We start from the raw sequence: 17,791 nt of genomic DNA, 5'->3' as shown, positions 1-17,791 counted from the left end.
AGATCTTTAATTTTGTGAATTTGATTCTTAGGATAAGTTATTCATACCAAATTAGAACATATTTGACAAATTTCTGTCTAATAAGAGAAGAGTACACTTTAATGTTTTACTAATAAAAGTTAAATTAACTAATTAGGCAAAAATTTATTGAGCATCTGCTATATACCAGGTGCTGTTCTAGGCACTTAAAGTATAGCAGAAGACAAGATAAATAAAGCCCTATTCTTACAGAGGTAATCGTGATCAATACGGAGATTGGACAGTAAACAAGCCAACACACAAAACAATTGCAGACAAGATCTATGAAGGAAATAAAATAAGGTGACTTGGAGCAAGGACCTTCTTTAGGTCTGGTGGAAGTGACACTTGGGCAGAGTTCTTAAGGATAGTGAGGTGCCAGTGATTTGACGAACTGAAGGAAGAACGTTTCAGGCAGAGAAAACAGCAAGTGCAATGCCGGAATGAGCTTGGGAGCATCCATTAGAAATCTTAGTGGAGCTATCAAGAGGGTTGTTGGATATAAAAATCTGGAACTCAAGAGAAAAGTTTGCAGAGATAAAGATTTGGGAGTCAGTGGTATAAGACCGTGTTTAAAGCAACAGGACTACAGGAGATAATGAGGGCGGGGGACGTATTACAGAGGAAAGAAGAGGACTTAGGATGGAACCCAGGGTGCACCAGCATCTTGTGGATGGACAGAGTCGGAGAAGCCAGTAAAGAAATCTGAGGAGGGGCCGCCAGTGAGAAGGAGGAAAACTAGGAGAGTCTAGTACCACTGAAGCTAAGAGAACAGTGTTTTAAGATGGGAATAGTCAGCTATGTCTAATGTAGCCCAGAGTTCAAGTAAGACAGAGAGAGGAAGATGACTGTTGGATTTGGCAAAATTAAGAACAGTTTTGGTGCAGTGGTAGGAGCCAAAGACACACTGGAGGAGGCTGAAGAGTGGATGGAAAAGGACTTTTGGTTTCAAATAATTTCTATGCTACTTCTCTCAAAAATGGTACAAAACGACAAAGAAAACAAAATCAGAACCAAACTTCACATTCACTGAAACTAGACAGCATCTGTAATCCTCAACTACACTAACAAAATGGAAAACACATTGAGTGGTTAGAAATACTTAGCATATGAGAAGCGTAAATCCAAATGAGGGAGAGGGTCCCCCTGACAGACTCAGGGATTAGAGGCACCAGGTACTGTGAAGGTGGGAGTGAAGTGGAGGATCACTGAACTCTGTGCAAGAAGCAACCCCAGTTCCTCCCCTCACCTAGCAGATCCCCCGTCTACCCTCTCCCTTCTCTAGAGGGAGAAGGTAAAAGCTCTGCAGGGCCTGCATCAAAGAGGCTCTGGAGTGGGTAGAGCAGGCCAACAGGGGAGGCCGGGGGCTCTACACATGTGGACTTCATACAGACAGAGAGGCCTTCCGTGTGTGTCTCACAGAACTTCCAGAAGAAGACAACAGAAGAAATATAGGAAGAAGAGGACTATACTTCAAGAGGTAATAGCTGAGTTTTCCAGAATTAATACAGAATACAGATACTCAGATGGAAAGTGCAATAGTCCCAAGGTGGAGAACAGAATGAAATTTATATCTAGATCCATCACAGTGAAACAGAGAAAGAAGTCCTTGAAAGTGTGAACAAAAAAGAACAGAAGAGCGTAGCTCATTATACAAGGGTAAGTCACAACCCACAGCAGTCACCCGCTGACAGCACACCCTGAGGAGAATTCAGGGTGATAAATCCCTACGAGGCACTCTGCGCTTTAGATAAACAGGCCCCTAGAGGGCTAGATGCATATCTCAGGAAGAATTTCAATGACCCCGGATTCTTGCTGCTTCACATACAAAGAAAAGCACTAAAATTAACTTGAGATTCTGCTCTTTCTGACTGGTGGTAATCTTTGACTGAGATGTATACTTGACTAGATGTATTTCACAGCCAAAAAATTCACATTTATTATACTGGCGCCTCCCCTACTTCTTTGGAGCAGTTCCTCAGAGCTACGGCCCAGGCTACAGTCCTCAGTAAGACCCTGAATAAACCTTAAACTCACAACTCTTATGTTGTGTGTTTTTCTTTAAGTCAACAAAAGTAACCAGAGATCAAATACTGACTGCCTAGAGGAAGGAAAAACAATGAGCTGTGAGCAGACAACAGCAACAAAAACAACGAGATACTTAGGAATAAATTTAATAAAAAATATATACGGCTTTTATAGAAAACTAAAAAACTATAATAAGGGACATTAAAAAAACCCTCTAGTAATAAATAAAGATATCATAACATCACATCTGCAAATGGGAAGATGCAAAATTGTTAAGACATCAGTTTTCACCATATTAATATATATATTCAACATAATAGAAAAGAGACTGCTGGGGTTTTTTGGTTGGAACTTAAATAACAATCCTAAAAGTTGTATGGAATATTAAGGTTTAAATGCTTAGAAACATAATGTTGGGAAAAAGAAGCTGGACCCAAAAGATTGCACACATTATGATTCCACTTTGTAAATGGATCAGTCAAGTGGGAAAACCATGAAGCGAAGCATGGCGGTGGTGACCATCTGCGCCAGGAGAGCAGTCACAGAAGGGAGGGGCACCGAGGGCTCCAGGGGCCGGCAGTGCTCTGACCAGCATAGGGGTTTACGGGTGTGTCCACTTCATAGTGAGTTGTTTGGCTTCATGACATTTATAGTTTATGCACATTTTGGTGTGTGTTATGCATCACAATAAAAAGATTTAAAAATAAAGAATAAATGACCCAGAAGAGTCAAGATAATTTTTGGGAAACATAATAAGGCCTATCAGGTTTCAAAGTATGCTATAAAGTCTGAGTAATTAAAACAGTGTGGTCTTTACGAAGAGCTACTCAAATCGATGTAAAGAGCAAGAGCAGAGAAAAAGACTCCAGTACAAGGCACCTGGTTCACAGCAGAAATGGGTGCGTTAAACGGGAAAAAAATACACGGGCCACACATAAGGATAAAGACAAAACAGCTCTCCCTTCCTGACACCACACATAAATTCCCAATGGATTAAGGACACAAATATAATTTATAACACTGTAAATCTTTCTGCACAAAATACAGGAGGAACATCTTTTTGGCACTGGGATGAGGACGGATTTTTAAATAAGAAACATAAAGCCCAAACTATAAAAGAAAACACACATTCATCTACTTTACAATTTAAAAGCTACAGTGGGGACTTCCCTGGTGGTGCAGTAGTTAAGAATCCACCTGCCAATGCAGGGGACACGGGTTTGAGCCCTGGTCAGGGAAGATCCCACATGCCGTGGAGCAACTCAGCCCGTGCGCCACAACTACTGAGCCTGCACTCTAGAGCCCGTGAGCCACAACTACTGAAGCCCTCACGCCTAGAGCCCGTGCTCCTCAACCAGAGAAGCTACTGCATGCCCGCACACCACAACGAAGAGTAGCCCCAACTCGACGCAACTAGAGAAAGCCCGTGCACAGCAACAAAGACCCAATGCAGCCAAAAACAAACAAACAAATAAATAAAATAAAAGCTACAGGGGGCCAAAAGTTACCATAAATGAAGGGAAACACAAGAGCCTGGGAGAAGGTCCTTGTCCTCAACAAAGGTAGCATCAGAACATAAAGAAACTATCCATTTGTAAGAAAAAGACAGTCAACCCAATTTATAAAGCAGATGAAAAGGCAATTTCAGAAAAGGAAATTCAGGCTTCCCTGGTGGCGCAGTGGTTGAGAGTCCGCCTGTCAATGCAGGGAACGCGGGTTCGTGCCCCGGTCCGGGAGGATACCACATGCCGCGGAGCGGCTGGGCCCGTGAGCCATGGCCACTGAGCCTGCACGTCTGGGGCCTGTGCTCCACAACGGGAGAGGCCACAACAGTGAGAGGCCCGCGTACCGCAAAAAAAAGAAAAAAAAAAGAAAAAAAAAGAAAAGGAAATTCAAATGTCCAACAAACACACGAAAGGATGTTTATCCTCACTTGCCTTTAGAGAATTGCAAATCTTAACTGAACAACGTTAAATATAATAAAAATTAGCAAAAATTGAAAAATCTGGTTTCAAGTTTTCGTGAGGATGAGGGGGAACTGAGAATTCTCCCACAGCCCTGAGGGAAGGCAAAGTGGCCCGACCATTGGGGAGAGCAATTTGACAATACCCAGCAGAGCTGCCAAAGGTGTATTTCAGGAAATTCTCAATTGCAACGCTCTGTGTAACAGCTAGGGAACAGTGTCCCAGGAGAGGAATGGTTAAAGAGTGGTTTATTCATCCCACAAAATACTAAACAGCAGTTAAATAAACTCGGTGTACATGTATTAATATGTTTCTAAAAAGGTATTACATATTGTATTCATCTTTTTGTATAACTTCAAAACACAACATGCTAGTATTTACTGCTTATGGACACATACTCATGTAGTAAGTACAGAACCATGGAATGTGGTTTCTTCTGCAGCAGGATGATGAGGGGAGAAGGAAGGGGAGGCGTCCGGGGCAGCACTCTCTGTAACAAACATATATATATGTAATAAAGAAAGAGACAGGAAGTAAATATGGCCAAAATATATAATAATGAATTGGAGGCAAGGAAGTAAGGATTCCTTTTCTGAAGATCTGGATAAAAAGGAAGATAGAAAATGGAGCTGTATAACAGCAAAATCACGCTGATTTAGCTGAAGATAGCAAAATGTTGTTATAACAAAATATGAAAAAAAATTGATCAAATCAGAACTGTGAGATTTGAATTAAGTGAAAAATTAAACACTTGTATTTTTTAGTCTCAAAGCGATTGTGAATTTGTCCATTTGTCCACAGTTGTTTTAACTTCATGTATTTGGAAAACGGTGGTGTATTTGGAAGCTGTCATCAGGCACACATACACTGACCCTTTTGTCATAATAAAGAATCCGTCTTTGTTCTGAGTAATACTCACATAGAAATCTATTTTGTCTTATATTAATATGGCCATTTCAGATTTCTATTTCCATGATTAATCTTTCTTCATTCTCTTTCATCCCTTTTTGTGTCTGTGTTTAAAGTGTGTCTTGTAGACGCCATATAGCACTTTCTTACTTTTAAATCCAGTCTGACAATCTCTGCCTTTTGATGAATGTGTTTACCTATTCACACTTAATGTACTTACCTTGACATAGTTGAATTTTGCTGTTTGGTTCTATCTCATTTGCTTTTTGTTCCTCCTTTCTTACTTCCTTTTGTGTTAAGCAAATATTTTTTAGTATTTCATTTTAATTTGTTTAATGGAATTTTGTTAGCAATAGCTCATATTTTTTTCTTGTGTTTGCTCTAGGGATTATAATACACACATAAGGTGCTTAGAGTTAATACTGAATTACTTCAATTAAAATATAGGAAACTTCAAGAGTATAATTCCATTTAACATCACCCCCATTCACTGTGCTATTTTTCTGTCTTAATTATATTATACCTATATATGTTATAAACCCATTAATACAGTGTTATTTATGCTTTATGAAATCATATACTTTTTAAAGAAATACAGAAAAAAATAACGACAATGTATAATTGTTGCCTGTACTTAAGGAGCTCACAATTTAGTGAGGAGACGGGTTCTTAATGGGGGGGCAGGGTTGGTCATAGATTCCTTCAGGGAATTGAAGAAGGCTGAAGATTTTCATTCTCTTGCCCATATCTATCCCCTCACCATCACATATACAGCTATGAAATTATGTGTTCAATATCAGTAGGAACATCCTATGAAGAATTAGGACATCCTACCCAGTAATAAACAAATGCATGACTGCAAATTCTGGCAGGGATAAAGTAGGGCTTTTGTGCTCACTGGCTTAAAGTTCTATTCTAAGGGTTACTTATTTGAATGTATGCTCTGGAAGGGGAAGAATTTTGGTTGGTTTTGATCACTGTTTGCACCTAGTAGCACCTAGAAGAGCACCTGCTGGGAGAATCGTGAATGAAGGGTCCAAAAAACCCCAAAAATGTCATCTTACATTCTTTTAAAGAAAATTGGAAAGGTGCCAGTAGACACACTTTTTTGGTCCTAAGTTCGTATTTCCCATGTGACAAAAAAGGTAGAATTCACCTGTCCACGCCTCTGATACATCAGCCTGACCTCAAGCTGTCAAACAAATAAAGTGCTACTGTAAAATGTTTCAGATGGTGAAATTAAAATTCATATTTTAAGGCAAGAGAAGAAAAATTCAAACACAAAACTTTCGCTGCCCATGTTGTCCTCCTCCGCCTCCTCTGGTGTGCACTGTGCATCTGCACTATGTGTTAGCCAGACGTCCCCTACGGCAGAAATACCTGCCCAACCACAAAGATCCATCTTTCTCCTTCTGGCGCCACTACGTAACTCCTCAGATGATAACACTCCTTACTCAATCCTGTAAATGGTCACAATGACCCACCACTTGCCTTGTACACACGGACACCTTAGGTGAACCTTAGGTACAATGCCAACATATCATTTTCCTTAGAGATTGGTGCAGAATAGACTGGTCAGACAACCTGGGGAGATACTGGGCTGCACCTTAGCTCTTAGCTTAGGTACTGACTTATCACCTTATTAATTTTACTGGCTATGTTACTTGTATTCTGCCTATTTTACAAGATTATTGTTTTTTTGCATTACCAAATGTGTGGTAAAATAAATGATGATTAGGTGACTTGAAACAACTGACCAAATATACAGTCCTATTAGATCAATGATTGTAACAGTGTGACCCTAGATACGGGAAGAAGCAACAAGAGGGAACCATTTCCTAGACCATAATAGACTAGTAAGACAGGAGGTCCAGAGGCTTTTGGCTACTGTTAACAGGGCCTAGTCCAGTAATAGCACTGAGTAGCCTATCAGTGAAATCCTCCTCTGACCTGGGAATGAGCATTCCTAAGCACAGTGGGAAAAACTGGTCACGAAATGCCTCCCAAACCTTAGTCAATACTAAGACCGAAAGGGAAGGGACTGTAGAATAAACAACGTTGCCCACCATCCAGTTCTCCAAGAAGCAAGCCATTAGCCGCTGCAGTCGCTGACCCACAGCAGCAGCACACTCTGAAAGGACTTCAAGGTGAAGCTCAGGATGCAGCACTTTGTGCTCTGGGAAAACGGACAGAACTGGCTCTTAAGACAGGTATTTCAGGAGAAAATGTTATAAACTTAGTTTCTTGCATCTCTGCATACTTAGAAAAGCACTAAAACCATGAACTAAGGTATCTGTTCCTTGCAAATAGCAGTAACCTTCTACTAAGATGTGTGCTTGACGGCATGTACTCCTTCGTCAAAATCACATGTGTAACGGCCTCCCCCTTCTCCCTGCGGAACAGTCCTCAGAGCTCTCTGAAAGGCTGTCTCCTGGGTTATAATCCTTGGGTTGGCTCGGATAAAATTTTCCATGCTTTTCTTAGATTGACTCTTGATTAATTTTTTGGTCAACACAGGTATTCACACAAAGGATTAAAATATAAAGAGCTTTAAGAATTTAGTTTCCTAAAAATATTTGATAATCACATCACCCTATTCTATGAGAAGATGGGGGATAAGATAAACACATTACATTTTACCTAAGTTATACCTCATTACTCCCAAAAGCCTTGAGAGAGTATCACTTATTTATTATACTACTTTACATTTACACATTACTTTTAACTTTTTTCATTAACTCATAAACCCTTCTTATACTGGGACTTCTGAATGAGAGTCTTCTTGAAACCCAGAGTTTGTGAAAAAAGAGGCTTTAAAAATAGACCACCCGCTGGGATTTGCAACATCAAGAGGCCAGGGGAAATTCTAAGGGAGAGGTCTGGCAGGCCCTCAGAGCCCAGAAGCCCAAGATCAAGCTGAGAGGCCCAATGACAAGGGATGAAGCCGTGGCAGTGATCTCGGGCAGGCCAGGAGTCAGGGCCAGGATGCTCAGATACAGTGGAAATGAACAAGCAGGCTGTGTCTGCGAAGGGCAGGGAGAGCTGGAACCAGAGCATTCAAGCAGCAGGAGCTGGGAATCCCGACCAGGTAAAGGGCCCAGAAGTCAAGCAACCAGAGAGCATTCCGGACCTTGTGCAGCTGAAAGTCCAGGCCAAAGGGAAAAAATAATTTAATTTGCTGGGTGGAAACATGTGAAACTCCCTTGATTACAGAGAGTAAACCTCAACTGTCCTCTGGTCTTGTTTAGTGTTAGCATGAAACCACAGCCAGCAAAGGTGAGGAACCATGACCTGGCACCAGCACTCAGCTTTCTGTTGATCTCTTTCTCCAGTCAACTGTGGCTGAACAAAAACCTACCTGGCAAACTACACTGCCAGGGTCCTGGTGAACCACAGTCCCAACATTCAAGAAACTTGTCATCTAATGGGACAGTAGGATAAACACAAGGGGCTGCTTTCCTGGGGGGAGAGCATTGCCATCCCAAGATAAAGAGGAGCTGAGGGAACAAACGTTCCCTTGTGTCTGGACCCCTTCATGCAGACTTCATATTCACTCAAGTCCTGAGGAAACCAGGCCCGCTGAGGCCTCACGTATTCATTCAACACATATTTACTGAACTTCTATAAGGTGCCAGGCTGTGTTCTAAACACTGGGATACAGCAGGAGGCAAAACAAAGAAAATCCCTGCTCTAACGAAACTTACATTTTCCTGTTCCTTCTCCTTCACTGAAAAACGCTAAAGAAAGAAGGAAGGAACTTTGGAAATGACTCATTTTATTATGCAAAGAGTATGTACACAAGTTAGAAATGCCCGAAGTTATTTGTGCCATTTGTGATTAATTATGAAATGACTGTTGTTTTCATGACAGAATCATGTGGCTTTAAGCACTTATTGAAAGAGTCTTGCTATCTTGTTCTCTGTCAAGTACAAAAGTGATTCACATGAATTTCCCACAGCCCTCTTTGCTTTTTCAATATTATTTTAAAGTATCTATTTAAACACTGGGTATCCTTCTGATTCTTGAAAAGTTGAATTAGAATAGGAACAGAATTAATTAAACTAATAACAGATTATTTGTTTCTAACCAATTGTCTTAGAAAGCTGCTCTAAGCTTTTTCTTTCAGAAAATCATGCGTCAAGAGGATTAGGTTAACTGCATAAAGCAGAAAACTGCAAACAACAGTGGCTTAAATACAACAGAAATTTATTTCTCCCTCATGTTAGAAAAGCTCCAACCATCTTAACTGCATTCCAGGCAGCGGGGAGAAGAAAATGAGGAAGAACAAGAGGACCAAAGGCTACTTTAAGGAGCCTTCCTAGAAGTCCCACCAATATGTCTGCTTATAGCTCATTAGCCAGGATGCCAGGATTTAGTTTGACAGCCATACCTAGCTGCAAAGGAGACCGGGAAATGTGATCGTGTAGTTGGAGGCCTTGCTGCCTCAAAGAAGAGGAAGGTTCTGTTACGAAGGAAAAAAATACATTGGGAGGCAGCTAGAGTCTCTAGCACGTGGAAAAAAGCCTTAATCGAACGCTCAAATGTAAATACCTTTGAATTTCCCTTTCAACAAGGAGACCACCCCCCTTTAAACTTATATTCACGTTCATAAACTGATTCAACAAACTAAAATTGAGGGGAAAACAGGCTTATGTTAAAATTTGCTTCTTACATTGGACTAAAAATAATAAATTAAAAATGAATGTAAAGATCAAGAACAACTTAGGCATTTACAGATAGAGACTCAACAGGGAAAAACGAAATCCTTTGTTAAGACCAGGAACAAGGCAAGGATGTCTATTCACCACTCTTATTTGACATTGGACTAGAGGTCTTAGCTAGTGCAATAGGCAAGAAAAATAAAAGGCACAGATTAGAAATGAAGTAAAACATATAAACCAAACATATTTCCTGATGAGTTGATCATATGTGTAGGAAACCAAAAGGAATCCACAGAAAAGCTACCAGAAACAACAAATTCAGCAAAACTACAGGATACAATAGCAATATACAGAAATCAACTGCGTTTCTATATACAAGCAACAAACATTTGGAACAAAATAACTCCATTTAAAATAGCATCAAAACCCCACAAAAACTTAGGAATACATTTAATGAAAGATGTGTAGGGCTTGTACGTCGAAAATTTAAAAATTAAAAAGGGGAATTAAAGAATTACTAGAAAAATGTAGACACATATTATGTTTATGAATTGGAAGACCCAATATTGTTAAAATAGTTGTACTCGTTATCTATTACTGAATAACAAATTACCCAAAGCTCAGGGGCTTAAAACCATAAGCATTTATTATATGTACAGTTTATGTGGGTCAGAAATCTAGGGACTGCTTAGTTGGGTGGCTGTAGCTCAAGGTGTCTCATGAGGGCTGCAGTTGAGATGTCGGCCTAACTGCCTGCATCTGGGACTCCTGACTGGGGCTGAAGGACCAGCTTCTAATGTGCCCAGAAACACACCTGGCAAGTCAGTGCTGACTGCTGGCAGGATGCCATCATTCTCTGCCATGCAGACCTCTCCACGGGGCTGCTTCAGTACCCCTGTGACATGGCAGCTGGCTTCCCCCAGAATGAATGATCTGAGACGGAGCAGGATAGAAGTAACGTGTCTCTTATCATCAGCCTTTTGGAGTCACGCTCCATCCCGCCATATTCTATTCACTATAAGTGAATCGCTAAGTATAGCCCACACTCTAGAAGAGGGGAATTAAAGCTCCATCTCTTGAAGTAGGAAATAATTTGTGGCCATATTTTAAAATATCAAAATGGCAATCCTTCCTAACTGATCTATACTTTCAGTGCAATCTCAAGCAAAATATTAACTGTATTTTTTCTTTTTTGAAGGAAATTATAAGCTGATTTAAAAAGGCATATGGGAAGTCAATGTTCCTAAAATAGCTTAACCAGTTTTGAAAAAGATGAACAAAGTTGGAATACTTATGTCACCTGATTTCAAGACTTACCATACTCAAAAGTACTCAAACAGTATGGTACCGGCATGAGAACAAACATATAAATCACTGAGATAGAAAAGAAAGTCAAGAAACAGACCCACACTGGTCAACGGACTTTCAACAAAGCTGCTAGGGTAATACGCAAAAGAGAAAAGAGTCTTTTCAGCGTTGATGGAACAATGCTAGATATCTGTATGGAAAAAAATACACCTCAACCCTTAACTTCACAAATATTATACTCAAAGTGGATCTTAGACCTAAATGTAACAGCAAAAACTATTAAATTCTAGATGAAAACATAGGACAAAATGTTTGTGACATCAGATTAACAAATATTTCTTAAGATACCAAAGCACAAACTATTTTAAAACTTGAAACACTGAACTAATCAAGTTAAAACTTTTGCTTATTCAAAGTCATACTTAAGGAAACAAAGAGGCAAACCACAGACTGGTATAAAATTTTTACAAAATATATCCAACAAAGGGCTTATATCCAGAATATAAAAAGAACCCTTTTGATTTAATTATAATACAAATGTAACCCAACGAAAAAGTGGGTGAAAGATTTGAACAGACACAACACAAAGGAAGATATACGAATGGTTAGTAGTCACAGGAAAAGATGCCCAAATCACTAGTCATTAGAGAAACGCAAATTAACACCACAAGATATAATTACATGCCACCTAGAATGACTGAACTTAAAATTACTGACAATGCGAAGTTCTGGCAAGGAGGCGGAGGAACTGGAATGCTCGCGTACTGATGGTGGAAATGCAAAATGGCACAGTCACTTTGTAAGATAATATGGTACCATATATCTTTCATATGATAAATTCTAGCAATTCTACTCCTAGGCATTTACCCAAGAGAAGTAAAAACATATGTCCACACATAAATGTGTACGCAGATCTTCACAGCAGCGTGAAAAACATGTTTAGGGTGATGGGACTGTTTTCTATCCCGACTGTGGTGGTTACAAAACTGTATACAATGACCAAAATTCACCAAACTGTATACTTCAAATTGGTAAATTTTATTGCATGTAACACTTTAATGAACAAAAAAGAAAAAAAATTTTCATAAAAAAGTAAATGTGAAGATCTAGAAAGATTAAGACATTTCTGGATATATAATTCTCCTCTTAAACTTTATAAAAGAGGTGGGATTTTCAGAGACTAAAACCAATCTTTAGCAATAAAAAACTTCTGATATCTTAAAAATATTCCAAGCTAACATAAACTAACATAAGACTTTCTGATAATATGCTGTTGTTTATAATTAATATATTCAAAATCTCATGCACTGATTTTTACCATAGTTCTTTACCAGAGGTTAAAGTCAAGATATAGGAAAAATATCAACACAATCAGCTGCAAAGAGGAAGGAACACTGGACATTCCTATTTTAAAAAATCAGTTTAAAGAGATAATCAAAACTGATTCAAGACTTTCCATCTCCTGATAGGAAAACAATGTAAAGACCCTGTGAGAAAATGCTCTGTGGGGCAACAGCCATGTAATCTACTAGTAATCATCTAAAATGAAAATGTATGCGTGTTTTTCTTGCTAACCTCTTCCTTATCTCCATTTCTTTTTCCTTTGACCAGCAGCAGTACTGACCCAGCTCAATATGTTTTATACTATCCTTTATGCTTTCTCAAAGCCATCCTTTACTTCGTTTTCTTGTACATGACAATGCCAGAAACACAAGACAAAGAGTTTGTTGAAGGTGAGGTTTGAGCTGCATTTTTAATCCATCATATGGAGGACCAGTTAAATATCTTTGATGATATTAGAAAAGAAAGTACAGTACAGCTATAGACAGAATTCTTCATAATAGGGAGAAAGCAGAGGCTGCCAACGGGATCAAGTTTTCTTGGATATTGGTCGGCCCACAAAATTTTTAATGAAGGCTGCAGGAAGTTGCTGTGGATATGTGTCTTTCGGCACCTCTGGGTACTTTTAAAACTTCTTCATGACCAAGATCTCCCTCCAGAATCGTGTCTCCGTTGACGATGATCAGGGCCTCATCTTAGTGGTGTAGTCAAGGGAAGATCTAAGAACAGCTTTGTACCTAAGTGTCTTGTGGTTGAAACAGACATGGATGAGAGCCTTGAAATGTGCAGTGGAAGGCACTGAACCCACTGGACCGCCAGAACACCTGGCCTTTGGTCCTGGCTCTATCATCCATCAGCTGTGCAACCTGAATTTCAGCCTCCTCATCTTTCAAATGGTAAGCCCAGGTTCTCCACCACCACACAGAGCATGTCAAGAACCTAGTAAGGAGGGTTTCCCTGGTGGCCAGTGGTTGAGAGTCTGCCTGCCGATGCAGGGGACACGGGTTCGTGCCCCGGTTCGGGAAGATCCCACATGCCGTGGAGTGGCTGGGCCCGTGAGCCATGGCCGCTGAGCCTGCGCGTTCGGAGCCTGTGCTCCGCAACAGGAGAGGCCACAACAGTGAGAGGCCTGTGTACCGCAAAAACCAAAAAAAACAAACCTAGTAAGGCAGCACACATTGACAGCATCCTAACAATCACGAAGAGTTAGTGTTTTATTGTACAGAAATAATTATTTTGATAATACTGAATTTTGAAACTCAATAATTAGTTATAGAATAAAGATAAAATGCCAGACACTTTGCTAGGCACTGGGGATTATAAAATAAAGAATAATGTATAGTTTCTAAACTGAAAGGGCAGACTCAGAAAAGGCTTCAGAGTGAGAACTTAAATGAATAAGTTTTTTCTAGGAAAAGAAGGCATCTAATGGTGAAGGAATGGATATAGTTGGAAGATACTGCATATGGTTATGCAAAGCCACCTCTTAAGAGCACAGACGCCAAAGCTCCAGTACCTGCATTTGAATGTTGTCTCCACTACTTATCAGTTATTCTTGGCAAATAACTTAAGTTCTCTGTGCCTCAGTTTCTTCATCTATAAAACGGGGACAACAGTTCCTACATCATCAGGTTTTCAGGAGGACTAATTAAATAATATTTGCAAACTGCTTAGAAAAGAGCTGTATTAGTCTGCTTTCTCTAGGTTATACTGTGGTAACACATTATCCCAAATTTCAGCAGCTTATAACAAAGGTTTATTCCTCACTCATCTTACATGCTGGCCACAGCCCTGATCCGTGTGTCTTCTTCATTCTGGGGTCTGGGCTGAAGGAGCAGCTTCTATATGTCACATGCTTTTCTCATGACAAACGGAACAGAGCAATGGCAGAACCACACAATGGTTCTTAAAACTTCTGCTTGTGAAGCATTCATTACTTCTGCTCGTGGTCCAGTGGCTCATGTAAGTCACAGAGGAGAGTCTGATGTTAACAGGGCATGTAGGGGCAGGCCCTGCAGGGAGGGGCCCGTAGAGACGGGCAGCAAATATTCTCAACAAACAAAACAGTTGAACAAACAATATAATCTACCACAAGTGCCTGGTACATAGTAAGTGCCATGTGTTTGTTAAAGAAAAATAAGTGATGGCACAGAATCCTGAGACAGCATTAGATGTCGGGAAGAGTAAGATGCTGTGTCCCTGGAGCACAGGGTCCACAGGGCTGAGAGAGGGACCTGAGGAGGCCTAATTTTGAAAGCCTCTGAAAGGTTTTTTTTTTTTTTTTTGCGGTACGCAGGCCTCTCACTGTTGTGGCCTCTCCCGCCGCGGAGCACAGGCTGCGGACGCGCAAGCTCAGCGGCCATGCGCGACATGTGGGATCCTCCTAGACCGGGGCACGAACCCGTATCCCCTGCATTGACAAGCGGACTCTCAACCACTGCGCCACCAGGGAAGCCCTCTCTGAAAGGTTTTTGCCTAAAAAAAGGTAAGTTAGTAAAAGGTAAGTTACAGTAATGAAAATTTTATAGCTATATTTTATGAGGCACTTCTCTGACAGTTTTATCAAGACATTGGCATGATTTCATCTGTTTTGCACTGAACATTTAAAAGTCTACTAGTCACTCCCTGTGTAACACTTGTCTAGTAAGACATTCTGTCAGCCCTGGACTGAGTTGTAATTGTCATGACAAGGCAGAGGACAGAAGGTTTTGGGACAGGGGAAGGGGGCACAGAGAGGAAGGGAGGGAAAATGGGGGGAGAGAGAAGGTATGAATGAATCAATGAACGAGAGAGAGAGAGAGTTGTACAATGGACTCATAAGCACTCAATTTGGTGTTGGGATTGTAAATACTGTGTTATGCAAGAAGGTGAAAGCACCCTCTAAATATGGCTGTTTCTTAAGGATCCACTGCCATCTTCTACTTCTACACTAGGTTCTTTCACAAGCCCAACCTACCTCACAGCTCTAACCAGCCTTGACCTCCCTCGGCAGCTTCTGTCCTCATTTTCTTTTTCTTTTTATAAATTTATTTATTTTTGGCTGTGTTGGGTCTTTGTTGCTGCACGCGGGCTTTGTCGAGTCGTGGCGAGCGGGGGCTACTCTTTGTTGCAGTGCGTAGGCTTCTCATTGCGGTGGCTTCTCTTGTTGTGGAGCATGGGCTCTAGGTGCGCGGGCTTCAGTAGTTGTGGCCCACGGGCTCTAGAGCACAGGCTCTGTAGTTGTGGTGCACGGGCTTAGTTGCTCCAAGGCACGTGGGATCTTCCTGGAGCAGGGCTTGAACCTGTGTCCCCTGCGTTGGCAGGCTGATTCTTAACCACTGCGCCACCAGGGAAGCCCTGCCCTCATTTTCAGTGAACTGCTAGAAAATCATCTCAGTCCCTAAAGATCAACTGAAAACCCTGGGCATCAGATGAGTTACCTGACCTGCGACACTGTACCCTTCTTTTGGTGAATTGGGAAAAGAAATCTAAGGGAAGCAAGAATAAGGAAGAAGAAAAGGAAGCGTGAAGAGCAGAGAAAGGCAGGAAAAGCAGGGCAAGGCTCAGAGGACCCAACTCCCCATCCTCATTCACCCGAGACGCAGGTCAGGGCTCGAAAACTTACTCCAAAGAAGTTCTGATTTCCATAGTAGATTATGCTAGTTCCATAAGCTTTCTCCTTAATGATATACCATGACTTGGAAAGCCCATCAACATAAGGTTCTGTCTGATACTTTTTCTTTGACAGTTACCATAAGACAACGTTTTACTTTTTTGTCTTCAAAACTCTTGTTGGGGGAAGAGAGACAGACAAATCACAGCCCACAAATGAGCCATCCTGACTCCTTCAAGGTTGCTCAACTCTCTCCTTCACCCCTTCTTTGACTTACAAACCCTAATAAGACTTCTATAATCTTGCACCATTGTGAAGTTTTTTGTTTGAAAAGCTTTAAAGATCCTCCCTGCCTACAGATAAAAATACAAACTCAGACCACAACCAAAGTCCTAACGAATCTGGTGTGAATCTACGTTTCTAATCTTGTTACTGGGTAGGACAGATTTTCTCTCACACTAAGGTTGCTTGATCACAAGATAATCAAAGTCTGACATACTGTACAGAACAGGTAGCAGACGCAGGAAATGACTAGATCGTAAATGGACAGGTTGAAGGGGAGAAGCTTGGAGTCTGAGAAGTACAGGCCTGTCTGTTCATCTGCTGCGAAACAGCCTGAAAGAGGACCAGATGATGATAAAGATGTGAACTGTAAAAAGAGAAAAACTGGCAAAAGCAGGCTATTTTAATCATGCTAGAATCAGCTCAGGCCCGAGACATCAGCTTTTGAGAATCAGGGTACATCCCAGGGGTAATGACTCATAACTATGATTCATAAGATGGCAGAAAATGAAGAAGTGCAAGGATACAGAGGGCCCAAAGACTTTCTGTAGAACCAGAAAAGAACTTAAATAAAGTTCGATAAGAAAGCAACGTTTTCTTTAAGGAAAAAAAAGTACTAATGTGTAACAAGACTGGAGGAACTGTGAACATATAGAGTGGCCTCAATTTTTGAAGGTCTCTCACCAAAGACGTGAAGAAGAGTAGTTAGACATGAGGTGCGAATATGATGAAAGTAGGTGTATACTAACATTCTGAAGCACTCACTTAACACTGAAATATTTCACTTGGCTACTATAGCCAAGCTTTCCAATTACAATTTTGCAAACTTTCATGAAAACAGTCGTATTTTAGATATTAAATGTTGGTGTTGGGACTTCCCTGGTGGTGCAGTGGTTAAGGATCCGCCTGCCAATGCAGGGGACACGGGTTCGAGCCCTGGTCCGGGAAGATCCCACATGCCGCGGAGCAACTAAGCCCGTGCACCACAACTACTGAGCCTGAGCTCTAGAGCCCGCGAGCCACAACTACTGAAGCCCACGTGCCTAGAGCCTGTGCTCTGCAACAAGAGAAGCCACCGCAACGAAGAGCAGCCCCCGCTTGCCACACTAGAGAAAGCCTGTGCGCAGCAACGAAGACCCAACGCAGCCAAAAAAAAAAAAAAAAAAGTTGGTGTTAAAAGCCAGAATTGTCAAAGGAAGAACAACACAACATTAAAACATGTATCAATGGTACGTGTGAATACAGTTAAGTCCCCTACATACAAACGAGTTCTGTTCCGAGAGCACGTTCATAAATCCAATTTGTTTGTAAGTCCAACAAAATTAGCCTAGGTACCCAACTAACACAATCGGCTATACAGTACTGTACTGTAATAGGTTTATAATACTCTTCACACAAATAATATATGAAAAACAAACACAAAAAATAAAGAAAACATTTTTAGTCTTACAGTACAGTAGTACAGTACCACAGCTGGCCTCCAGGCGCTGGCATCGAGGGAACAGGCAAGTACCAGCTACATCACCGCTGCTTTTACGCTTTTGCTTCCTGACATCCTGGGCTTGAGATAAAGATTCTGTACTGCTGTACAGATACCGTATGGAGTACAGTACTGTACTCTATACAGTACCGTAAAGTACACAAAAGCACAACCACTTGTAGAGGATGCACGCACGTGACAATGTACA

The 17,791-nt window shown here is 40.9% G+C and overlaps 1 protein-coding gene across 3 annotated transcripts in view; it reads right to left on the bottom strand.

Annotated features, from left to right (window-relative positions):
• Positions 1-17,791, bottom strand: part of UBAC2 (UBA domain containing 2) — a 164,873-nt gene that overhangs the window by 40,601 nt on the left and 106,481 nt on the right. The window lies entirely within an intron of this gene.

The sequence above is a fragment of the Mesoplodon mirus genome (genome assembly GCF_964341445.2).
Source record: "Mesoplodon mirus genome assembly, chromosome: 17".
Lineage (NCBI taxonomy): Eukaryota > Metazoa > Chordata > Mammalia > Artiodactyla > Ziphiidae > Mesoplodon > Mesoplodon mirus.
The sequence above is the reverse complement of the archived record's forward strand: the minus strand, read 5'-3'. Positions and strand labels throughout refer to the sequence as shown.